Here is a 27,325-nt window from a genome sequence, read left to right as displayed (position 1 = left end):
CCACCTAGAAACCTGCGAGAGGAGATGGAGGCCGGTTGCCCAGATCTCTCCCTCCTCGGCCTCCTGGGGAGCCAGGTTTCTTCATCCTCTGTAAGGAAACTGGCACCCCAGTGGGGACATTGCTTTGTAGCATAGCCCATTAGATGAGCACGTGGTTTTCTGCCTTCTTCTTGCTTGACCTCGCTTTTCAGAGTCTAGAGTCCACTATACTTTCCTCCATTTTCTTTTCAAAAGAAAATTCTGTAAGAACTTTACTCTCACATGTCCAATCAAAATGCATCTGAACTTCCAAAGGCCCTGCCCCTACCTGCCTCCCAAGTCCCCTGTCATCTGGCGGCAGTCTCTGACCTACATCAGTTGGCATGGCCCCTCCTCCTTTGTGAGTCCCGCCCATTTCTGTAAATGGCTGCTGAATCTGGCCTCTGTAGCCCCTGTTTGCTCAAATAGCTTTTGCAGTTTTAAGGGGAAATGAGAAAGGGACATACAGAGGGGACGGGTGGGTGGAAACAGAAATCTTAAAAGGCAAAACGAATGAGTGCTGAGCCCCCAGCCTCCACGTATGACATCTGTGGGAGTCTCAAGATTGCAGAACAGTGGCGGTAGCTGGCTGACTGGGAGGGTGAATAGAATGCTTGCTGGTTTGGCTGAAAAGATTGTCTTCTCTAGTAAGCAAATTATTGATTATAAACTGTTATGATTCCTTCGGAGCCATTGTGGCCAATTGTATTATTCCATCTGCCTTAAATGTCTGCTGTGTTCCCATGCCAAAACCCTTATGAAATTTCCACTGTAAAAAAAATGAGTAGCAAATTCGGGTCTCAGTGCTCATATATAATTTCAGATTTCATTAACGGTTATTAAATACATGCCCCGAGGAAGGATAAAGTTCCTCGTATGAATGGAAAGAGAATTGAATTTATAAATAAGGTGACTCTGTTTTCAAGGACTATTCATTAGACATATCCAGGACACACTTTGGAAAGAAACTTTTAAATGAAAGGTGTTTAAAATCTCAGAGGATAAAAATGCAATTTTGGGAAAAATACAGCCCTGCTCAAAAAATTCTGAAAACCCTTATGTCTGAAAATTTTTCTTTGTCTGAAATTTGAAAATAAATTTTCAGGAAAATTTTTAAAAGTTGTAAAAAAATATTTTCATATAGTAGTGAAAAAAATATCCACATTTAGAAAATACGGATATATCTATTGGTGGGTCAAAACTGGATGCTAAAAGTAATGTTGAAAAATTTTTCTTAATCTCCTTTTAAGAGCCACAATTATAAAAAGACTAAAAGAGACTATTTAAGTAATTTTGACTAAGAAAAGCCCTTTGAAGTTTTAGGCTGCTATACCACATAACCTGGACAATATTTTCTTAGTAGGAGTTGTCAAAATTCCAAGTAAGAAATTCAAATCCTTTTCAGACCTGCTGCAAATCTCCCCCAAAGCTGTACAAATGGTATAATTTTAGCTTAATGTGAATAAGTAGATGGAGAATGTTCGAAAGAGATATCTATCTCTTTCATAAATCGTCAAAAGTTTGGAAGAACCAAGCAGTTTTTTTTCTTTTAATGTTGTGAAGGCAATTGAAATATTTGCCTGAGTGCTGACTTCCTAAGGAAAGATATCATCGAACTCAAGACGTTTTTGTATCAGGTGAGTTTTCTGACATCTATTTACACTGAACTTTATTAGAAACGAAGAGACAAGGTAATTTTGTCATCTGCTGGCCTGTTGCTGCTATACGAGCCACCATTAGAGATGAAATGTACGGAATGACTTCAGGAGTCAGGAGTTCAAATATTCAGCTTTTCTCATTAAAAAATGAACTGAGTGATTTTTTTTTAGCCAAAAAAAAAAAAAATGCTTTTATAAATAACCTCAATACCAATAAACGGCTAAGCAATGAAGACTATTTTTTTATTGACATTTTATCTCATAAGAACCCCTGAAATGAATTCTATCTTTTAAAACAAATTGTTCCCAAACAGAGAGGGGCCGAGATGACTAAAACTTTCCTCCTGCTCTATCTGGGTTCATTTCCCAAGTGCGGGAAAATATGATTGGGGTGGATGTCATCGGCTCGACCTGTGGGACCAGAAGGCCATTTTCTATTGACCCTGTCATCTCTACCATCAGTCTCAGATCTGGGGAAAGTTGCTCTCAGAAAGTTCACATCATCACAAATAAAAAGTCTCATTATTCAAAAACAGTAATTATTCAGTTGCAGAATACATCAAACATAATTCTTATTTTTATTATTCTCTAGGTATCCGAATTCAAAGAAATGGGCCCCAAACATGAAAATGTTGAGTTGTACATTATCCTAAAAATATTTTTTGATAGTTTGATTCTGAGATATGTGGGATTTTTTTTTTTTTTTTTTTTAGCCAGGCTGTTTCTCATACGAAAAAGTACAATGGCAGAGAACGTATAGGAAAAGTTTGAATAAGCCATCATAATGTGACATTTATGTAAGGAGATAAGCATGAAAATGCTAATGTAAGTCCTATTCTGCGGAGTTATAAGGTGAATTGTGGTTGGAGTTTTTAGATTGATAATTTAAACAGGGACGCTTTGGAAAAACAAGTAAAAAGCACCGTGAATCCAAATATATCCTCCATTAGGCTACAGGTTTGTAAAAAGGATGCATAAAGAAGACTGTAGAAGAAAATTCCACTTTCCTCCCTGAAACAGCAATGAAAAGTAGAAAAAGTAGAGAATATTGAATCATTTCCATTGTCCAGTGTACAGATTTTTTTCAAGAGTTGCTGATGGGAGATAGTAACTAACCTGGCAATGACCATGGAAAAATGAATTCTGAAAACGAACAAACTAAATGTCAAATGATGCTTTCACGGAGCAAGGGGAGTTACCTGTCATTTCATGGAGAGCATGAGAAAAAGAACAGATTTATCCGTTTCTTAGCAAAGGCACTTGGTAAAAAGCAGACTGTAGCCTGGCTAAACCAGAATCTCACCAACCCCCAAGTCGGGGTGTCCGTATCGACAGCATGAAAGCTCAGGTGGCAGCTGTGGAATTTCAGATGAACTAATAAATATGGAGCAAACTAGCAGAGTTCATCAGGAAAGAATGTCAGCAATTTACCAGTGGACGCCTAGGAGCGCGTTCTGAGCGCATCTTGTTATGGTTTTCAGAGAAACGAAGTTCCAGAAATTTCAGAATGACAGAGATCGTCCACTGAAGTAAAGAAATTCAAGGACAAAATTGGGATGGGACAGCTGATGAAAAGGAGATGTAGCTTGTTTCTATTCTCTGTTGCTAAATGCTTTCCTATGCGTGTACATCCACACACCCAAAACTTACTATGAGGAAGCAGAAAAAGAAGGTGCAGTTTGTAAAAAAAAAAAAAAAAATCTAATGAATAGAGTTCTACTCTATGATGTGAATCTGTCACTAATTTTCCTTGGGGACATGACCCCACCTTAAGAAATGAATGAGACATCAAGGAGACAACCTGGTTTATCTGTGTATGCACGCCACACGTGTACAGTCTCAGGGGAGGAAGAAAAATGAAAAGCATAAAGCAAACATAAAAGGTTTCTGTAGCCCACATCAATCAAGCTCCACTGGAAGGAAAAACAAAATCCCACGCTATTTATTTATGCAAGTGTTTTCAAACAAGTTTCTCAGATTATTTCATAAGTGTAATGCAATCATTTATAAACGAGCAATGGAATGAACAATTAGGACGTGGGGTGTTTGGAGCAAAGTAGAGAAATTTTATATGGAGCTTTTACTATCAGAAGGAACATTTTGAATAGAGTATTAAGATTGATTATATCTAATTAAAATGCTAAATCATATCGTGAACAAAGAAAGACGAGTGAAAACACGTAGGGTCTGTAGACTCAGAGCGAGGAGGGCCTTTGGGATTCCTCGGTCCAGCTCCCTCCCTTCACAGACAAGGAGCCTCAGATCCAGGACATTCCTACCATGTGAAATCACACACGCAAGCTCGGGTCAAGGCTATGTGTCCAGTCATTTATGCGTATATCAGAAGGGGGAGGTATCCACACACTCAAACACACAGGGAAAGGAAGACTATGACAACAATGGCAATGTGTCATAATCCTCCAGGAAGAAAACGCACACACTGTGCATTCAAAAGAAATCCATCAAAGGTAAAGTCAAGCTTTCCTGTTGTGGGCTGAAAGCTCGGGTGGCAGATAAGGACTTTCAGATCAAGTTAAAATGAGAGGGGGCTCAATTCGCTTCTAAAGAATAGCAGCAACTTCCCAGGGGTCTGGACCCAAACTGCATTGTAAGGTTAACTCTGTGTTGTCTGCTGGAATCGGAGGTGTTCTCACCTTGTTTTAAAAAACCACTTCCTCCCTAAGGCCCCCAGACTAAAAATCACCTCGTCGCTACAGATACCCAGAGCATTCAGTCCCACTCTTAATATTTTCATTGCCTCCTGGATGCACCCAGACATCCTAGCATGGTGGTCCTCAGACGAATGAGCGTGCATCAGCATCCACTGGAGGGCTTGTGAAGTCAGATGGCCGGGTCCCGCCTCTAGAGGTCCTGACTCAGTTAAGTGTGGTTGGGGCCCGACAACTTGCATTTCTAACAAGCATCTGGGTGATGCCGAAGCTGCTGGTGCGCGTGGACCACACTGGTTTCTAGTGCACTGCACTAGCACAATAATTTAGGTTGGTTGAAATTGGAATACCGAATTGATGGATGAAAATCATGCTTTTATTGGACCACATAAAATATGGTGTATGCGCCTATTGCTTACAGATGAAAGCAGTGACAGAGCCTGAGGTTTTGAGCATTGCCATCAGGAAAATATTGACAAGCATCCATTAGAAGAATTTTCCAAAGAGGGGTTTAAACGATCTCCGTATGCAAGATCAATGGGAGGGAACGTAAAAAAAAAAATTGTCTCGGTAATAAAGCTAAATGAATAATTACTGTAATTGTTGAGATTTGTGCATGCAGTTCCAAAAAGTGTGGGGAATTTTTACAAGTCGTTTTGGGGTTAAACATAGTATTTCAGAAACTACCTCATTAGAAGAGAACTTTTTAATTATTGAAACTTTACATCTGAACTCTTCCTTTTCAAAGAAAAGTATGAATAGTTTAAGCTGGATGTTCTTATTACTGGGTTTGACTTTACAGCAGAAAATGGAACTCTATTAAAATGAGGAAAGAAAGGTTCTGCTCAAGCTTGCTATTCGGAACAGTAATTTATAAAGCAAGTTTTTGATTTTGATTAACTTAATATGTGCAAGAATGAAAAAAATGATTTAAATACAGATTTGAGGGCAACTCAAAATTTTATTTATTAATCTCGGTAATGGTTTCAAACCATATTAACGTCCATCAATTGCTCTTGTAATTCACTTTATATCTTGCATTAAGGACTAGTTTATCTATCAAGACAAAATACAAAGCTTCTTCATCCTGAATTACTTTATTTATTCTCTTTATTAACCCTCATCTGAATCTGCAGGCCACCGAGACAGAGTTTTATCAGGCCTCCAAATGGCTCCATGCCCTTTTCAAAACAACCTTTAATAGTACTTTTTACTATGTCGCTCTCTTCCAAATGTAATTCAAATAGATTTAACATTTTGTTTCTCAAGCTTTAAGAAAAGCTGAAAAAATCTAAAGAATGCAAATCACAAATATCTGTATAACAAGCAGATGAAGTGGACGATTTAAAATCTGTACACAGTTAATGCATTTTGCACTGGCAGGCAAATGATTACAGATGTTCCCCACACGTAACCTTTCCCATTTTGCATCTTTTATCCTGTAAAACACTCGTTTCTTTGTCAGAAGCTCCCAGATAGAAAATACTCCATTTTCCAGGGGCGTTGACAACGTATGTGTACGTTATTCTAATCGTGCGCTGATGAAGGTGGCTGAAATCATGCGGTTTCTCTAGTAATTCACCTTGGGATAGGTGACAAGAGGCTCCCACGCAGTGAGCCCTGAAACGTTTCCTCCTTCGTTTGGCACCAGGGTACATTGGAAGGAGATGGGTGGGTGGGGGGGGGAGGTTCCACTTGCACGTGGCACCTCTAGGCTGCGGAGCCAACGGCTCTAATGATTTCCAGAACTTTCTCGTGTGGCGTGAAAGGGCTGGAAACACGGTCACACCCAATCTTATTTCCAAGCTGACGTGAGATAAGAAAGGTTCTTGGTGACCTACGCCCACCGGCAAGATACGCATAGTCACTGTCTTCTCCTTCTGCTAAGCCATCTCGCTTTACCTGCTCCCCTGGGGGTACCTATGCTGTCTCCATCTTCCAGAGAGGGCTCCGATCAGCTTCCCACTGCCTCCCCTGTCAGCCCCGGCTTTTCCTCAGTCACCTTTGTCATCGATGTCACTGTGTTGCTCGCTCGATATACGATTCTCTGCACCCATTTCATCTGAACGAGTTTCCATTTTTAATTTCTCTCTTCAGGGCCAACTCGGCACTCAGTTCTCTAGTATAAGAAATGTTGGTAGCGTGTGGTTTCAGACAGACGGGAAAATTATTCTAAGCAAGTGAATTCAGCTGCCAGGTATATTAGGCAAGAGGAGGCCCAACGGGAACCTGGGCCGGACTTGTCAGGTGACCCCCAGCGGCACGGGTCCTGTCCTCGGGAGCTCCCCCAGGTCTCTGCTCACCTCACACGGGCCTCCCCTTCGAGCGCATGCAGCCTTCAGAGGGGGGGGGGGGCAGCCTTATCATTCTGGGGAGCACGTTTCCAAATCAACATGTTTCCAGAGTTTGCAGCAAATCAACCGCCAACCACACCTCTGACAGGTTGATGCTCAGTGCATGCCGATGACGTGAGTCCTGGACAGTCTAGGGCAGGTGAAGGGTTTAATTCCAGGAGAAATAAAAGCACATACTGTCTTTGATCAATGTACGATTGCACCATTTCCACGATGGTTATTGTAAATAGCGCTCGCCTCCCCCTTTTCATTCTTCTGCTGGCTTAGTTAAGTCCCCCTCTCCCTAAAGGTATGAGAAGAATGTAATATCACTTACATTCTTCATTCCAAAACTGTAAAGTAAATTTTATTTTCTTGGATTGGCCTCAGCAAAGAAAATGAAAAAAATTACATTACCTTTTTATACTGTCCCCATAAATATCTCATAAATTATATGTGCTCTTGTAGCTGTATTATTTGAGGAGGAGGAGTTAATGTGAAGCTGTCTTTGTCTCGTCAAAAAAGAAAAGAAAACAAAAAAAAAACTGCACTCATCTTGAAAAATCTGCATTGCCTTAACCTTTAGTTAATCACTGGGGAAAATCCATAATGGTTTTGCCTGCTCTTCAGGCATAAAGAGAATCTACAGAATATTTACACCAAGCAATACCTCCTGCCTTGAAACTAATTGTCTAAACTTCACTCTCACTTTTATTTTCTATTAATGACTGGATAAGTACCTGAGAAGGGCAGGAAGTTATCACACAGCTGAGCTGGGATCAACCATTATTTCTTACTCAGAACAAGTGACAGTAAGAAAATGATTCCTTTTACGAAAATGTAGACTAGTACTTTCAAGTAAATTGTTATAAGTCTAATTATGTGGAACCTATGTTCAGTCCCATCATTACACACACACACACACACACACACACACACAGAGCTCACTGTGCACTTTTGAATCTTCTATAGGTGAAGATGTTGCTTGTCTTAATTGATACATTTATCTAATCAATAATAATGTACTCCACCAGGCACCAAGTATGGGCATACCTCAGAGATATTGTGGCTTTGATTCTAGACCACTGCAATAAAGCCAATCGTAATCTTTTTGGACAGCCATGCCTCCAATTTGTAAAAAACACAACATCTGTGAAGCGCAATAAAGCGAAGCGTAAAAAGACCAAATATGCCTGTATTCTAATGTGCTGGCTATTTTCAGGGCAATGTTTAGTATAAAGCAGAAAAGGGTCCAAGGAACTCTGTGAGGTTGCGTGTCCAGGAGCCCCCATGTGGCCCTCAGATGTCACTCTCGTAAGGTCTTGATGGAGCATGACAGCTGTCTGCCTCTTTGGTTACGGGGTGATGACAGCGGAGAAGAAGCAGAGTTCTGGGCCTGGCTTTCAGATAATCCAAACTTAGAACATTTGGAGTAAAGCACTTTTAACTTTACTTAACCTGAGAGTGAAAATTTGGCCCCAATCCTTCCCTTCTGCCTGTGTCTCAGCCCACTGCCATAGTCCACTATGGGCAGGACGTGCTTCTCTGCCTCTTGACTTGGCCACATGAATTGTTCTGGCCCATGGCGTGAGGCAGAGGTGGCGGTTGGCTGGTTAAAAGCCCAGGATTCAAGAGGCCTTGAGCGTTTCCACTCGCTCTCTTGCAACTCTGCTGTTTGCATGAGAACGATATGCCTGAGCCTGCCTGCTGGTCCCCAAAAAGGATGGCGGGCTTGCAGGAGAGCTGTCCCCAAGCCAAGACCAGATCAGCCAACACCCAGCTGATCTGCAGACTTGGGAGACATAATAAATGAAAATGCTTTTCAGCCACTACACGGGGGGTGGGGTGGTTTGTTATACAGCGTTAACTGACACATCATTAAATTACTACCAGGCAGGCTTGGTTTACAGCGCTGATTGGTGGGGGTTCATTTGATTCGTTTATTTTTTCAATTTGCTATAACAATACAATGACATTACTTAGATAATCTTAAGAGAATCCTAACAGAAACACGGTGGCTTCTGAGTTAGATGGCTGTATAGTGATACGGAGGGAAAGTTCCCTCATCTTTCAGAGCCTCAGTTTGTGTCTCTGTAAAACAGTCAGCATCATACTTATCTTGAAGAGTAGGAATCAATGGATAAATTATGTCATTTAACCAGCGTATGAGAGAACAGTAAATGTTAGCTATTGCTTTTATTCAGGACAATGTGCAAGAGAAAGTCTATTTGAGTCATTATTTGTATTCCATCATTTTTTTTCTTCTTTTAATTTTTTGCTCTTTTTCTTCTGGTTTCACTTACGTAACTCTTCTCTTTTTCCTTGCCTTAGGTCTTTCGAACAATTCAAATATGAAGTCTGCCGTTCTTTCTGCCCGGTGCCCAAAAAGGATGATTTACCAAAAGTGGTGAGGCCCACTGAGCTATTTATATTGCACTGGACACAAGTTTCACATTATGGACAAATTTACAAAGTTCTTTTGAAAAAAAAAAAAATCAAACACAGCAGGTCATTAAATGTCTTCCTTAAAAAGTGAATGTTCTTTTCTCTCCTCTGTCTTCCATAAATTCCCTCAAATCAGTATTGGATATAAGTGATATGTCTTCTAATTGAACCCATGACTCATTATGTATAAAGCGATGACAACGACAAAGTGCTTGTCTTCCTTTCTATTGTAGCTACAGAAGTAATCTCAGTTTGGAAAGGACGGTCAAATGATTTTGCCAGGGGTGAGCAAACTTTATCTGAAAAGGGCCAGATAGTACGTATTTTCAGCTTTGTGGGCCACATGGTCTCTGTTGCAACTAATCAATTCTGCCTTTGTAGTACGAAAGCGATTACAGGCCACACATAAAGAAATAGTTATGGCTGCGTTCCAATAAAACTTTGTATACAAATACAGGTGGGCCATAGTTTGCAGGCAGCTATTATAAAAATTAAACTATGAGATAAAAGTCATGATGATATTAATGCAAAATTAGGCACACTCAAGTTCAAATATGTTCTTTAGTATAATAGCCACACTATATATAAATATCTCTTGGGCTTGCTTTTAAATATTTGATGTTTTTTATGTTCTGTGTAGGACAATTTCCAAGTTGGGTTTTATTCACTGTATCTAACTGCATGGTCCAAGTTTCCCAACATTTATGAGACAGAAATTTTCAGTACAAATCCTTCGGGCTAATTTTATTCCATTTCTATCTAATTACTATGTTTAGGACATTCATTCTGCCATTCCCACACATATAGACATGGGGTCTCTGCAGCACCGTTGTCATGGGATTTCCACCTATTTGCGTGTTACTCGGTCCTGCTTTGATGGTGACCCTGCTGGACATTACACTTCTTGTTTTTCCAAATAGGAGCCAACAGGAATATCAATGGAAATACATATTTTCCCCAAAGACTTTCATGTGGAATCTCTTTGGCTTATGAAATTTCATTATTAACATGTAGTTCAACACCATTTTTATTTAGCCACTCCTCAAGTTAACAGGGTGCCACGTAAACCCAGTAATCACCATGGTTCATCCTTGTGAAGACGGGCTAACACGCTCAGCCCATAAGAAACATGTTGGGGAAAGGCATGCAGGTCCGCGAAGTTCACACTAGCCCAGCAGCCCTGATGTGCTGAGAAAGCATTCATGTGCGAGCTGAGTTTGGTGTGCAGATGTTGGCGAATGGTCCAGGAAGACCTCCATGAAAGCATCAAGTCTACTGCAGAGTAAACTAGCTGGAGATGAATTTTGTCCAGATTTCCATCGTTGAAAATGTTTCATTTACTAAGATGGGTTTCAGCAATCTCACTTATTTTACCCAGTGATTTCATCTGTCCTTCATTTCAAAGGGTGGTATTTGGAGATAAAGCAAGACTGAGTAGTACAGTCCTCTTGTGAGGCAAGACGCAGGTTCCTTTGGCCTTCGACAAGAAATAATTTATCATGCAGCATGTAAGAGATTGGGCCACAGGAGTCCCTCTCATCTCTCAGCCTGTCTGTAGTCCCAGTTTTTAAGACTGTTTTCTTTCGCTGGCCAAATTTTGATTATTTTTGGTTTCAAAACATTATAACCAAAAAATGTTACCAGTGTGGGCTTTACAGAAAAATTCCCGTTCGTCACTGTTAATTTTAAAAAGAAGATAGTCAGGAAATTCATGTGAAACTGGAATCCTGGTTTAGACAATGAACATGTATAGAAACATCAGTGTTTTTAAAAGCTCACTTCCTGATGCCATATGAAAATAAACTGATGCTTTTAATAGAAGAATTTGTGTAACAATTGTTAATACAAAGCTAAAAGCTGACACAGAATCCTTTTATCTAGGAAGTATGTTATCTAATGTGTACTTTAGGCTGAAAGACAAAGACAATAAAAAAATTTAAAAAAAAAGACAAAAAAAAAAAAAAAACCAAAGCGGTCTCAATTCCCAAGAAACGAAACACAGAAGAGCTGCCTTTACAGTTTTACAGTCTGGGTCGAGTGCTACAGCCAAACGCCCACAGCAAGTCAGGCAGGGAGCAGACCCGGGCCATTGGTGGAGCAGAAGACAAAGAACACCACGGTCATAACGCAGATTGTCCTATTGCTCAACTTCTGTGTCTGCTGGACAGTCAGTCGCCCCAGCTAGTACTTCTCAATGGGGCGTGTGTGTGTGTGTGTGTGTGTGTGTGTGGTGGGGGGTGGGAGGGACGATTTTGCTCACCAGAGGACACCTGGTAATGTCTAGAAACAGTTTTGGTTGTGTCACAACTGAAGAAGGGAGGGGTGCTACTGGCATCTAGTGGGTAGAGGATGTGCAGGAAGCCACTACACATCCTACGGTATACAGGGAGGCCCCCCAAACAAGGAATGATCTGGTCTCAGATGCCAACGGTGCCAAGGCTGAGAAACCGTGTCCCACCCGGGAGGAGGTCGGGGCGGGTCTGCGGTAAAGTGCAGAGCGCCCGCCTAGCCACAGCCGCAGCAGGTCTGAGGTTCCAGCTGCCGTGGCGCGGTGGGAGCCCTCGCTGCAGGAGCGGAACCGAACGACTGAGACTCATTGAGGATGCGATGCAATGACTGCAAATCATCCTCAGAGCCAGATGAGAATGAAGCCGCCAGCATCCCTTCCCGGCAAAGCCCTCCCAAGTCTCTTGCTTGCAAGAAACCAGACCCAAGTCCCTTTTCCTCACATTCACCTAAGTCAACTTTCTCAGACATAAATCAGGATCTTGGGGCACTAGTCCCCGCTCTGGAATCACAGATAACATACTGACATACACCTTGAGCTGTTTTACAGGAACCAGAACCCCCACAAGATAGAAAACTGCTGACTGTCGCTGACCACAGTCATGTAAACTCCAGACTAGATGGCGCCGCTGGGCTGATGACTCAAAATCCTAAAACATCTCTTTGTAACGCCAGCTCCGGCCAATCAGAAGACACCCATGAGCTAGCTGACCACGCACTGAAGACCCCTACTCCCCATTTCACCCTTTAAAGCCAATAAGCAGACAGGGGAGGCCCGGGTCCCCCCCCCCCCCCCCCCAAGCAGCTAGTTGCCCATTCTCCATTGTTTGGCGCTTTACAATTAAATCCTTTTTTCCTTCACTACAACCCAGTGTCAGCGGATTGGCTTTGCTGAAAGGGGCGCCGGGCGAGCGGACCCTGTTTGCATTCGGTCCGGTAACAATTTGAATGAAAATGATGAAGAGTTTTTGCCAGAAAGACAATACAAATAAAGTCGACTTCTTTTCACCAAAATGAGATTAAATAATTGGGTAAAAATGGATTTAGAGTCACATGGTGACACAGCGATTTTAAAAAGAAGAATGTCCCTTGAGTTTCAGGGCTTGTGCCCTGAATGACAGCAGTCTCCAGGTCCTACATCCTGTCAGATCTCTAACCCTTAAGCCATGGTGTTCGCATCCTCAGTTAACCCATGATGAAAACTCAGTTGAGTTAATAAATGAATTTTATAGGGTTAATTCTTTTGTTTTAAATTTAGGAATACGTTCAGTAATTGTAGTGCCAATCTGGGTATGTGGCTGAAGACATTTTGAATATTTAAGAGATTTTGGCATATTAGAAAATAGACATAATTACTTAGTATTTGTCAAATGATTAAATGCATTAGCCTTTTGCTTCCAATTTGAAATGTGAAATTGATTTTAGAATGGTGATTGTAAGTTGAAAGCATAACAGAATTTATCGCTTGCTAAATAATATTGGACACTTCAGGTGAACTTTCAATTCTCTACATAAGTATGGATATTCTAAATGTTGAAGAAACTTAAATATTGAAAAGTTTAAATGGCAAAAGTCTAAATATTTTAAAGTTTTAATGGCAGTAAGTTGAAATATTTAAAGTTTAAATGGTAATGAACAGAATTATACATATTTGTTGAAAAATGAATGCCTGTATTAGATTTATAAAAGTTGGTTAAGTTTTTAGAAGAGATTCTGCCTGTTACAGTTGTAAGTTTGCCCAGTTAGATAGATACTTGAACAGTTAAACAGAAAATGGAATATATTAACTTTATAAATGTAGATTAAACTGTATAAAGAATTTTAGCTAATTAAGTTTAGAAATGAGAGCAATTGTTTGAGTTTAGATTGTTCGACATAAATTGATTCAACACTAATCAAAACCCTCTGTGAAACTATTTGTTCTTATTATATACAAAAAGTTAGTAGAATTATATGCAGAAAAATAAAATTTGTAAGTTGAACTTAAAAGCTTGAGGAATACTTTGGTTTTTGTAACTTCAATAATTTAATATCAATTGAAAACTTACGTAACTGTAAATAGCCCTTTCTGCACCCGGGGAGGGAGGAGGGAGGGAGAGGGAGGAAGGAGGAAGGAAGAGGAGGAAGGAAGGAAGGAAGGAAGGAAAGGAAGGAAGGAAGGAAGAGGAAGGAAGGAAGGAAGGAAGAAAGAAAGAGACAAAGAAAAAGAAAACGCCAGCCTTAGACTTCAGAACATCATTAATAACAGCCAAACTTGTCTTTTAGTTCTGGAAGGATCCTTCGAGATCATAGGCCTCGGCTTCTTCCTTAGTTCCCCCCGGGGTAAAACGCTCAGGACTGGTCCTGGGGAGCAGGGCCAAATCTCCATCCAGGGCGCCAACTTCGGGGGTTGTTTCCAATGGGGTTACTCACACACTCTTCCTCCTCTGTTAATTTGTTAAGGTTCGTTCTACAGTATTTGCCAATTTTTCTATCGCCATGGCCACAAACCTCAGTGAGTGAGCAGATGAGCAATGAGGTGCTATGAAACAAAGTATAAGGAGACAACACACTTCTGAGGAATGTCCAACACTGATGTGTGTGTGTGTGTGTGTGTGTGTGTGTGTGTGCGCGCGCGCGCGCATGCACGCGCACGCAGGAGGTGAAGGTGAAGCTGGGAGCTTCTTTTCTTTCTAACTCTCTATCATTTTCACACGGTGGAAAATGATACCAACACTGTGCTACACAATATCGTGCCATGCAGCTATTAAGAGAGGCATGTTATTTTGTTTTTCTTTATTTCTCGAATTTAGAAAATGTAACCAAATGACCTATGATGACACTTTATGACAGCTGGAATTGTTATTTAGACAGATCTATGAAAGTAGTATGCTGAAAATAAACGCTAACCCCTCTTTATGCTACTACTTCCTTTAAAAAAAACCAAAAACAAAATAAAGCAACAAAACCAAAGAGCGCCATCTGCTGGCCATTTGCAAATAGGTGTTTTCTAATTAAGGCCACCGAACAAAGGTAAATTGAGAAGCAAAAAGAAGCATTCTCCCGCCTCACTCTTTCCTCTGTGCCCTGGGACTCGCTGTCACACGCCCTCTGAAACAGAGATGACAAGGCTTCCTTCTAAGAGAAAGCATTCCCCATTTCCACTGGGGCCCATTTTTCTCCTTTCTTTCAAAGAAGCACACAAGAACCAAAAATACCTTGAATTGGGCTTGGCCATCAACAAATACATTTCTAAGCAAACAAAGATTGTGTCTAACTCCCTCATTTTCTTTCTCCACTCCTGTCCCTTTCAATAAGGAGATTAACTACAAGCTCGCCAACCAAATCCACACAAATATATGGAGATTGTAAATCTTTCACTGAAGCTCCGCAAGGCCTGGACAGAAGGAGGCAAAGATAATTGAGTTAAACTACTCTAGCATGAGGTATGCTGTTTGTTTCTACTCGCTGGCTTCATGTTTCGATTCACTGTGGCATCGGGGCAAAGCAGATTTTTGTGTAAACTCTTAGCTGAGGTGATACAGCTGGGCTTTTGACTGTCTTGCCATCACCACAGATGAGTTGGCATGAAAAATATTTATATTTTAATCAAATACAAATATACATGAAACAATCTTTTTAGGAATTTCGTTTCCTGTGTAACGAAGTGAAATGGGGGAAAACACTGAACTGACTAATCAAATTCACCACTGCAAAGCAGCTCAAATGTCATCACTATGGCAACGTGTCAGCCAGGGTCCACCCTCATCTTTTCCTTCAGATTGGAAACTGCAAATTGCCCTTGCTAATGAATTAACCTGGTAAACACACTAAAAACAGTGAGTTTGGGGCTATGAGGAAAGGTCTTAAGACGATGCCATTCATGACGCAGTCTAGCCTAGTCTGAGTTTTGTCTCTCCAAATTTAATTAGCCTCTGAGGATCTGCTTTGCACAATGGATTCTCCCCCTTGCAGGCTCACTCTGGGCTTTCAGAGAGATCTCGTGTCCTTAGCCCTTTGGTCTGGGAAATGACAATGATCACTTCTGCTTTGGACCAAACCGGGCAAATGTCAGGGATATAATGCAGAAGGTGAGTCTAGTGTATATACCAGGGGGTCAATTTTAACATACTAAGAAGATACGCAAGAGATTCCCTATTCATTGGAAGATCACTTATGGAAAAATCTGAATGAGTTTCTGACTAAACTTTCCAAGACCAGTGTGTATGTAGGCAACCAATTAGTTTTAAAACTCAGGAGAAATAACTCTTTCATCAGTTATGTGTCTGATATTCATGTTTCTTCTAAGAGAAAATTAATCTGCACAGCTACTCTAACTCCTTCATTTTATCATAATTAACTATTTCTTTTTAAATCTGTTCTTAGAATTGTAGAAAATGGCTTAACACTACCTCCCTTAAGATACTCTTCACACTTCAAAAACTTAAATTAGGATCTCTACTGAGCTTTCATGCAGGGAGGCCAAATAGCCAAAAGCTAATCTTCCAAAAAGCCACATATGTCAAATTTACCTTTTGTAGATTTAATCACTTTAATAGTTTTAAACGGAACGTTGTATTTTAGTGACTGGTATATATTTTCTGAAAGTTAAGCAAACTAAGAGTAACAGAAGAATCCTAAAAATGCTAGAAGTCTGGCAAAAGATAAGTCAATATAAACCTACCACATGGAAAACCATTTTTCATTAAAAAATTGGCATTTTATATGTAACAGGATCGTTTTAGCTACTTCGGATTTCAGTCTGGATGTTTTCAAATGACACGCCCTGCTTTTTTCTACTTTCAACTATATATCTAAATTTTTAATGGACGCTCAGTCTTTCCCTACTATATTTAGCAATTAAAAATTAAATTTAAATAGAAATCAAATTAAAATTTAAATAAATACTCGTGACATTTTAAATACAAATCAAAAATGGATCAATCGGCACTGAAAATTTAGAATTAAATCAAAATTTATTTCAAATTCTTTAAAATCAAAAGCAAAAACTCATCAATTACCCAAACAATTCATTACATGGTTTGATGATACATATCTTCATTAAACTATTTTTTTAACATATTTGAGATATATCGAAAGATTTCATATGACAGATAAAGTCATATAGAGTCATGAAAAGAGAGAGTGGAAGCCCAGAGGGGACATATGAAATGTTGAATGAATGGTAACTCGATTTTAAAATACATTAATTATAAATATGTAACTGTATATAAAGGATTACAAAAATAAATTGGTTAAAACTCCTAAACATGCTGAAAGGTGACTGCAAAACCAAAGCACACTAAAAAGTCTTTAATTTAAACTGAAGAACAATTGAACAAGCACTTCTGATATTTTGATTACCGATAATGCAGCCATGTATTTCTGAATGTATTTAAAATGCTTTATTAATTGTGAAATTAATTGTATAGAAAATGTACAGGTAATCCATAATCACATACTGAGGTGGAATAGATCTATTAAAGCTGTGTAGATACTCTTTGAAATGCGCTAATGCCATTTTTTAATCAATGAGGACATTTACGTGTTAGCTTTGGGTGAATTGACTGAGAGCCAGTATATGTGTGTGTGTGTGTGTGTGTGCATGTGCGTGTGTTATGTCTGGCTATTTCTTACCTCCCCTCCCTTAATCATGGTGTTCTGACAAGTGCAGAGAGTAGCAGCTGTAATGACTTTTCCATTGTAGATGCTATGATTCTATTAACGTAGCCTCAGTACATTGTTTGGTTCCCACGTCACACTATGTCTCATGTTAGAGCTTTTAGTCAACTGATACTGCCAAGTATTTTTCCCTAGAACTGATGTCAATCCAAATCTCCCTGATTCTCCTGTAATGTAGATGATCGTTTTTGAACTTAAATACTGGATTTTTGTCCTGGTTACATTTTACCTTGATTCACATACTATGTTTATGTTGTATTGTTTGTAGCTAAGTCTGCTCAGCTTTATTGGAAACCTCTTGACAAATTGAGGATATGCCTTCTACCTCCCCCATAGTCCTTTGCTTCATTTTGGCACAAGGTGGGCTACATAACGTCACTGAGGAGTGATACATAATTGCTGAAGACCTGTTCTGACCCAGAGCACACACTTCTAAGTCCTTCAAAGATTTCATTGACCCAACCCTTTAAAATTCATATTTTCACTTCTCCTGCCCTCACTAATTTGACATTGAGTTATTGAAATGTAAGAAAAATACACTCACAAATAATATTTGAGTAAAAAATTAACCAATCATGCCAAGTTAATTAAAAATTGAGATGAAAACAATCTGATAAATTCATTAGTCTTCCTGAACGTATTTAATTAAAACAAAGTATATCTTCATTAACATGAATGTCATAAATATCTTAGTTACAGTGATATCCACATAATTAACTCTAAGTTTTAGGCAGCTATCTAAAATAACAGAAAGGTAAAATTACTTATATTTTATTGGGGATTTGGGTGTATTTCAATGGTGCGTATACCCAGCATTCTGAGAACTCACCAGAACTCAAAACAAGATAAGAATAAAGAATTAAACAATAAAGAGAAGAAAACCTCAACAATTAAGAGAAGAAAACCTCTTATTCAATGAGTAAGAGAACAAATCAAAAGTTTTAAGTAGCCTTCCCCATCCTAAATTCAATTCTAAAGGACACCAAGAAATTATTGGATTTCTTTGTGAATGCTTCTGAAATCTCTTGAGTAGCTATTCCTCCTGTTAGCAAAACCTTTCTTGGAGATAATTATGGCCTCAATTCTAAAACCCGATAAACTTAAGAAAAAGTTCTAGTGACCAATATCACACCTGAATTTAGCTTAATAAATGGAAACCCACCAACATTGCATTCTCTGCTCTACTAAGAAAGATCATATGAACATTTCAAGGGATAACAAAAGATATTTGATAAAACGAATGCACTTTCTTAAAGAATTAAATAAGAATAGAAAGTGTTCCTTAATGTGTCACTACAGACCCATCTTACACTGAGAGCCAGTAGTAACACTCTAGTACCTTGCTATCTAGTAGAACTTTCTGTGATGACCAAAAAGGTCTCTATTTGCATTGTCCCATCTAGTAGCCACTAGCCACGTAAGTACTGGACATGTGGCTGTTGTGACTGCAGAGCTGAATATTTTAAACTTTATTTAATTTTTATTCACTTAAAATTTAAAAGCCACATTTACCTAATGGCCAATATAAAGCACGAGATAGACCGTGAGGGTGTTTCTTTATTCAAGGTGAAGGGAGGGCAATTATGTACATTTTAACCATGACTTTTGATGGTTTAGTAGAGGCTAATATCAATTACTAAGAAAATTTTTTAAAAAGAATAATTTAAAAAAGCTATTCCTTATTTTTCACCCCACTTTTACAGGTAAGGAAATTGAAGCACAAGTAAGTAAAATTGCCCAAGACACAGCTACCCATGGCCTTAAAACAACAGTTTGTGTATATTCCCTTCTTCACCTTTTTTTTTTTTTAATTCACATCTGTCCTGTTTATTTCAGGCAACTATCTGCATATCTGATACAAAATGCCTCATTTGGGATCACAGAAGTCACAGAAGGCATAACACTAAAAGAAACTCTTGCTTACCATTACGAAAATGAGTTGAAGAATTTAGAGTTGATGCAGGATATAAGCAGTCCCAGCTCATGGGAAGGACAATACCCAATGTTTAAGTTGGTTGTTTGGAGCCTGGAGCACATGTTCCATAAAATACAAATAACAATAAAGATGGAGAACTCGCAGAGTGATTATTAACGGACATGTGAGAACCTCCACGTCTAAATGAGCACTGGTCTTTGGGAGTGAGCCATCTTGGAAGCGTAAATGTAAATTCTAATTAAGCTAACCTCATTCGAGAATTTCAAAATCACTGTTTTAAAAGTTCCTCCAGAGAGAGTTTACAAGGAACAGTAAAATTAGCCTTTTGATTTTCTGTGAGAAAATAACAAAAAGCAATCTTGTGAAAAACAAAAAAAAAAAATGAAACTTATTAGGAATACTTTAAAACATTCATTTAACTCGAATCCTGATACTCCAGGAAAAGCTGTTTTGATTATGAGAATAAGGAAGTGGTCAAAGGCTTTTGTCCAATTCTCAAGGGGGTTTCTAAGCACTGTCAAGGGCTTTAGAGATTGGCATCTTTGGCTCTTTATTACATCTAAGTCCACTTCAAAACTCAATGACATTTATTTAGGTAAAGTGTTATAATTCTAACTCCTCTTCCATTTGGCACAGACGATCTTAAAAACGGTCCAGCTCCGGAATGCTTTGTTTTTTAACAAGAAGTAGTGCAACAGGTTTTGGAGAAGTCTTAAATAGCATTGTAGGCAACAGGGCGAGATAGGGATGGAAATTCTGAGGAGTCTGTGTGTGTGTGTGTGTGTGTGTTGACGTGTGTGTGTGAGAGAGAGGCAAGGAAGAGGAAGAGAGAGAGAGAGAGAAACACCAAGGAAGGTTTCACCAAGGTCACCAGGCAGGTGTTGGGAGTGAGGCAAGTAAGAGAATGTGGATTATAGAGCACGCATGTGAGAAGAGATTACATAGAATTAACTGAGCTGCAAGAAGGGCTATTTGGGTGGGAAGGAAAGAGCAGAGCAGATTGGAAAGAAAAAAGGAAAAGAGAGAGTTTGGCTCAAGGAACCTCACATTAGACATTTCTCCACATAGGATGCCAAAGACCACACAATTCGGATGTGCTTTAATGGCTCCCTAGCATGGGAGAGGGGAGGGGAAGGCGGGCAAGGAGGCAGGGAGTAGCCATGCATTTTTATACACTGGTCAAGTCCAATGTTCATTAAGGGAATCATGAATGAATGATTTGTGTTTCGATTTCACATTGAGAAACCTAATGATGGAAGTGTAGGCATTAATGAAGCCCGTGCATCAGACAGAGACACTGTAAATTTCTTTCCACCTGTGAAAGAATTGTATCACGTGGGACCCTGCGAGCTAGCCTTGGCCTTCCTGAAATACCCCGGATTCCCTGTTGTAGGTATATGTCAGCCTGTATATTCAGGTTGATTCAAAACCAGGTGATCCCCAAGGAGAAAGGTATTTTTGTTCTGCTAATTTAATCAGCAATAGCTTCGAAGGTTCTTAAACCTCAGGTTGCTATACAAACAGTTCCTGACAGGTAGATAATGGAGGAAACCTGTTTTTCTTTTGAATACTTAGTCATGAGTTAGAAGGGCCAGATAGAAAAGAGATTAAAGTCCTCCAGTAACTGTCCAGATTCTGTAAATGCATTAAGGCTTGTCCTCTATTCCTTCTCCATCAGCATGAAGAAGGATTTCCAAGAGTCTTAACCCACAAGACAAAGCAAAACACCATTTCTTTCCAAAGCAAAACCAAAACAATAAATTGCGCTCATATAGCAATTTGTGTCTTTTTTTTTGTCCCCCCAAGATGCCTTCCTATCGTTCTGTTTGATGTTGATACTATTATGGGGTAGGGGCAGGCAAGTTTTCCAAATGAGGAAACAAAACTTCTAAAAGGTGAAGTAATGAACCACAGGCCACCCCAAACAAGTTAGTGACAGATTCCAGACAGAGCTAGGAAGATGTAATGTCTACTCCACTATTCAGAACAGCCAGAATATCCAAATTCAGGCTTGTCACCTGAATTAAACTTTGATTTAACTTCATTTGAATTAAGTTCTTACAGTCACGATGAAAAAAAAACAGCATCCAATTCAGCTGCGCACAATTATCGAGCACCTAAAATGTTCTAGATACTATTTTTGTGGTTAGATTACAATAAATTAGATGCAGTTCCTACCTTTCAGCATATTGTCCAGCCTGAGAGACAAGAAAACTGGGAAAAAACAGTTAAATGTGTTAGGTTTTCCCAGGTAGAGAAGGTGGCGACAGACATGCCTGTTTATTCACTTATTTTCAATGATTTACTTAATAAACATATATTAAGCAGTTATTATGTGCTATTCATTGTGCTGCCATGTGCGGGGGACACATAAATGGAAAGGTATATGCGTCCTTTTTTCCAGAATCTATAGGAAATAAATGCATAAGTAATAGCCAAATGCCACGCGCTGAGGTTATTTCTAGGGCAAAGAGATGCGCATATATAAGGAGCGATGGGATCACAGAGAAAAGAGCTGAAAGTCCAAACGGGGAGTGAGAGAAGGTTCCACCGAGGAGGAATCTGACCGAGAAGTCACATAACATCTTGTCTTGCCCTTATGAAACTTATCATATAGTCAGAACAATAGCCCTAGAAATAGAGAACGACAGTAAATGGTGATAAGCACCACTGCGTTTATAAACACGAGGTCTGTGCTAGCACATCCTCTGGCGACTCCCTCTGCATGAGCATGTGACGGAGCACCACCATGCTGAGCACTGAGCCAGCACTTGGAGCACGAACAAAGTCTATCAGGTACAGAAGGGAGAAAGCTGATGGAGGCAGATGGGAACATGTGAACGAAGTCACGAGGCACGAATGTACATGGTTAATGGGACTGGCAACAGTGAGGCCTGGAATTTGGAAACAGGATCTGAGATTAGATGGAACAGAAGAACAGGACAGGAGGCAGGAAAGCAAATTTGAATGGTATTTTATGAGTCTAGGGCAGAAAAGTAGAGGCAGTGACGATGAAAAGGAAGAGACTGCCTATTTCTGTTACCTTCTATGGCAAAAAGGGTTTTTGCAGACGTGATGGACGTTAAGGGTCTTGAGATAGGAGATTATTCCGGAGACTATTCAAATAGATCCAGTGTAACCACAAAGGTCTTTTAAGAGAGAGGTAGGAGGGTCAGAGGCAGAGAAGTGGAGGTGGGGTGAGAGGGAAAGAGTGAGGGTAGGAGAGAGAGAGACACAGAGAGAGAGGTTTGAAGATGCTTCACTGTTGGCTTTGAAGACGAAGGAAGGGGAAAAGGCAAGGAAACAGATTTCCCCCTAGAGCCTCCAGAAGGAACGCCATGATGGCACACCATTTTGGACTTTTTGCATTGGTTTAAGGGAGAAGTATTTGAGTACTTGTTTGTATACTAGATTTTGAACTGGGGGGTTAACTGAGCATGTTGTAGGCTGAGGGGTAAAAATATTAAAGCATAAGAAAGAAGGAGGAATGGTGGATAAAGGCCGGATTCTCTGGAAGCTTCGATTTTAAGAGTAACAATTTTGAGAGAGCCAACCTTTATTCATGTGTTCAGTGGAAACACGTGACATGAGCCTAGCTTCCAGTAGCCTTTCAAGTGTCCATCAGCTGAGAAAATTAGATGTCTTCTCCATCCTGTGGCTTTCACAATTTATGTCATTAATTTTTTAGACATCACTGGGCTCTAATGGTGGGAAGAACTATATTTGTGTAAATTGCAGGGAGCATCAGAAAGAAGTAAAAAACTTAATCTAGGCACTTGGTCGTAAATAGGGAGGTAAATCTTTTAATTTGTTTTGGGAGTTAAACTAAACTAATTGTTGAAACATTAATTTCAGCCAGGAGCATATTTTTAAATCCAGTTCAAGGGGAGAGAAGCAATGAATCCAACCAGACTCAAAGAAACATGGATGAAGGAAGTGACATTGAATCCCTGAGTTCCTTTACATGGGCTGAGTGTTCACAGTTTAAGCTGAGGATGGAGTAAGTTAGAAAAAAAGAAAGGAAAAAAAAAACCACATGGTTTTGCTTGATTTAATCAAAACGACTTTTTAAAAACATCAAATTTCCTTTAGTTTGTCAATATAAGAGCTTTGAGTGACATAAGAAATAATGCATTTTCCACTTCTTGGAAAGGATATGGAGTAAGAGTTATGTTTGAAAATAAAATCTCTTTGCCTGGCATGGAAATTTGTCCCCAAACACCTAGCTCACGGATACTCCTGGTATATATCCTGTGATGTTCAGATCTCTTGAAAATAATACTCTCTAGATGGTCACACTGCTGTTCGTAGGTTTAAATCTGGTAGATGTGTTATGGCTATTGAACAAGAAAGAAAACCATCAAATTCCTTTTAGTGACAGGAGATTTTCCAGAGCCTTTTTAGTCTAGTGCATTGTATGACATCAGTTTGTTGTCGTTGAAGTCCCCAAAGATTTCATAACTCTTGTTAAATGCAAAAGTAACTTCACCATTTGCTTTTCTGAGATTAAAACAGTACCTATCTAATGACTTCCATCACTGGACCTCCATGTGTAATTAAGTGGCATTCAGGATGATCTTTTGGATAATTAGCAATACATTCCAGTAAGTCTGATCAGTGTAATCCATTGTTCTTGGAGATGTGATTTATATATATATAGTTTATATATGTATGTATGTGTGTATATATATATATATATATATATATATATATATACATATATAGCAACAATATACTTTTCTAAATATCAAGAGATTAAGTTGCATAAATCCTTCAAGGTGTTTTAAGAACTATGGACCACTCCTAAATCTGCAAGCTGTCCAGTACTTTTCTTAGGTGCTTTGGATCACCAGGATATTGTTTATCTGCGCCATTTTAAATGTCCACCTCACTCACAAATAATCTTCATGAGTCGCTCACCCAACAGGATGCTTTTCTGATGTGTGTAATAATGACTTATAAAGTACACCTCTGAAACAACAGTCCACTAATAACCTAAAGAAAAGCCACGCAGATGAATGAAGCTTAAATCTGATCTGAGAAATAACAAAAAGGGTTTGGATCTGCTCCTCAGCATAGAGTGACTCAGGTAGCACTTGCGTTTCCTATTTTGGTGAATGCCATTGCCACCCTTCCAGTTGCTCAGGATCGAAACCTCAAAGTCATCATTACACGTCTCCTCTTCCTCACACCCCACATCCAATTACCTGTGCCATCCTGTTGATCCTATGACCTCAGCGTGTTTGGCATCTGACCCCTCCTGTCTGCCGCCCTTAGTTCCTTCTGCTTGGATTCTGTCATGGTCTTGGACTTGGTCTCCCCAGCTTTGGCCGTGTCCTTTCTCCATTACTCTCTCCATTGCCACCGCATTCCTCTTCCTGTGATTTGGATTATATCATTTCCTTGCCCCAAAACCATGAGAAATCGCTATTACAAACAGCATAAAGTGCAGGATCCTCAGGCCAATATTCAAACCACAACAGTATGGCGCGGTCCATGAATCCTTTGGTGTGTTTCACCATGGATATACAAAGACAAACAGGGAACAATCATTTAGAAACCTCTCTACACAGTCTGTCCTTCTTTCCTCTATTTGTTCTGATTACATTCATTGAAATATAATTATACGTCTGTCAAATCCACTAATATAGTTTTCCATTTGATAAGTTTAAAAAAATTTCAATACTTCTTTTCTAGTGATTCATTTTTACTGTTGAAAATATATGTATCAGTATACCACACATTGGAAATTTAAAACGGCGATCATTTGAGAAGCACTGAACAGTGCTATATACCAAGTGTGGTCCCTGGGCTGGCAGCATCTACATCTCTTAGGAGCTTGTTAGAAAAGCAGAATTTCAGGTCCCACTCCAAACCTACTGATTCAAAATCTTAGGGGTCGGGTCCCAGCAATCCGTGTTTGAACAAGCCCTTTAGGTATTCTCTGAAGTTCGAGATATACTGATAAACGATCTTTCCACTGGTCCTTCAACCCCCTGTGGCCCCTAGTGGCTACTGAGCACTTGAAATATTGCTAGTATGATGGAGAATTTCTAACTTAATTTAGTTTAATTTAAATCTAAATAGCTACATGTGGCTGGTGGCTGCCATATTGGAAAGCGCTGATCTGTTCCCTATACTACACCCTTAAATAGACAGTTACGGTGTCATCTGTGTGCTATACTCTAAGCTTTTCGGTCCACATGGGGATATTTGTTTTTCCAACTTCAGTAATCTATTAAATTTCATCCATCTTTCAATATCTTCGCCTCTTCTAAGAAGACCCTCAGGATTTTCTTTATTTAAATCAACTTCTCTCCTTGTTTTCCTTTACCGTGTTTTTTCTCACTACTCTCTGCTTTGTGCCCAAATTACTTAGGGATGGGTTTGCCCTCCGTCAGGTGGAGAGCTGTTGGTTTAATCGTCTTTTATCCCATGACAGCACCTACCCGATACTTTGCAAATGGCAGACACTCATAAACCATGTAATTAACTCAAACTTACATGAAACCAGGAAGAAAAGTCTTCGACACCAACAATGCATCCTAGTGTTCTTAGAAGTCAGGATAGATCGAAATGTTAACATACACAATTTAGTTTAGAATAGGAAAAATGTTAAAGCCACGGTGAAACATTTGTCACAGGATCAAAACACATTGTTATAAAAATAAACAGAGTGCCTGCCTCATCGTTTCTTTAGCAGCAGGAAAGCATTTTCCTTTGGCAATCTTCTACCTCCATCAGAAGTGTTCCTTAACTAAATTTGAGATTAAAAACAGACTTGTAGCTTTTTAAAATAATGGCACTCCTATTAGAGAAACGTATTTTCTGTGATATAAAAGCAGTTTTCCCATCAATTTCAAGAAAGGTATTAGACTTCCAAATGGATCGATATTTTGTTACAAATGAGAAAACACGTTTTATTTTTTACAGAAAAGGTGAGAAAACACGATTCATTCTGCTTTATTTCAGAGTTCTATGCTTGCTCCTATTTTTACAAAGCTATAAAATTAAAAGACATGAAATTAACCACACCAAACCAAACATTAAGGTGCTTAATAATTAAGTATATTCTGCCATCGATGTAATAAACCTCATTAGACTTTTATAGGGATTACGTACCCACACTGACTCACAAATACAGCACTCTAAAGAACTTACACTTCACAACACCTTCACACAGAAGTGAATGGGAAACGTATGTTACTTTCCAACAATGTGCAATGGCAGCATTCATACTGGATTTGAAAACCTGAATGTCAAATACAATTGACAGTTTTCTGTGCGCCTTTCATTATGGGAACTCACCAACTACCATCAATGCCAACTTCCCTTACACGTTCTATTTTCAAAAATTTTAGGTTGTCTAATTGTGCCATGGTGGAAAAGCACATGGTTTAACAAGCTTCTAGCATCCACACTTGATATATCTGATGTTCTTCTCACTCTGTTCTGAGAAGCTTGGGAAGATGCAGGTTTCTAGGCAATGCTTTCTAATTTATTGTGAGTACTTAATTTAGATGAAGAATAGGCTGGTAGTCCAAAACGAGACAATATATGCATCTCAAGAATCCACTATTTATTAGAAAATAATGATGAAAATATTTTTAAGACATATGGAGAACCGAAATAAAAGATGTCACAGTACAAAATATATAATCTTAGTTATGTGAAAACATACAATAAGAATGTGAACACTAAACTGTTAAGACTGGTTTTTCCTGAGTAAGTAATGGTGATGGGGGTTCTGAGAAATATATTTTTTTATAAATCTACTTTATGGATTTCTGCTAGTTTGAATCTTTTATAACAAGAATGTTTCCATGTACTGCTTGTGTAACCAAAAGTCAGAATCATTTTAGGAAAACAAAAAAAACATTTTATTTAAAGAAAAGCAAAAGAAATCTTTTTTTTTTTTTCCTGACAGAGGATTTTTTTCCTTAAATATAGGTACAAATAAAAGCAACTTAAAATTTTTTTTTAGGTAAACATTACACAAAATTTAACAGGGCTCCCTAATGACCACTGATTAATTCTCATTAATTAACGATTATATGATACTTTAAAATTTAGAAATTGCACTTTACATTCATGATCATGTTTATTAATTTAATGATGAGACAGATTTCACCATCATCATTTTATAGATGAGGAAACGGAAACTCGGGCGTGCTAAATCATTTGGCTAATATCATCCAGGTAGTAAGTGGCAGGGCCAGAATTTGATTCAGATTCTGATTCCAAAGCTCAAGTGTCAGCCATCGCATTCCCTCAATTCAAGGAGATGCAGCTCAGAGAAATTGATTCACCGAATCTGAC

At 39.1% G+C, this 27,325-nt stretch overlaps 1 protein-coding gene and 1 long non-coding RNA gene across 2 annotated transcripts in view; one reads left to right on the top strand and one right to left on the bottom strand.

Moving 5' to 3' along the window:
• Positions 1–27,325, bottom strand: part of MID1 (midline 1) — a 309,332-nt gene that overhangs the window by 248,688 nt on the left and 33,319 nt on the right. The gene's annotated exons all lie outside the window — the stretch shown is intronic.
• Positions 3,783–9,215, top strand: LOC120611638 (uncharacterized). The gene is made up of 2 exons (XR_005655245.1): positions 3,783–4,144; positions 9,010–9,215. It is a non-coding gene; the product is annotated as an uncharacterized LOC120611638 (long non-coding RNA).

The sequence above is a fragment of the Pteropus medius genome, unplaced genomic scaffold (genome assembly GCF_902729225.1).
Source record: "Pteropus medius unplaced genomic scaffold, Ma_sr-lr_union100, whole genome shotgun sequence".
Lineage (NCBI taxonomy): Eukaryota > Metazoa > Chordata > Mammalia > Chiroptera > Pteropodidae > Pteropus > Pteropus medius.
The sequence above is the reverse complement of the archived record's forward strand: the minus strand, read 5'-3'. Positions and strand labels throughout refer to the sequence as shown.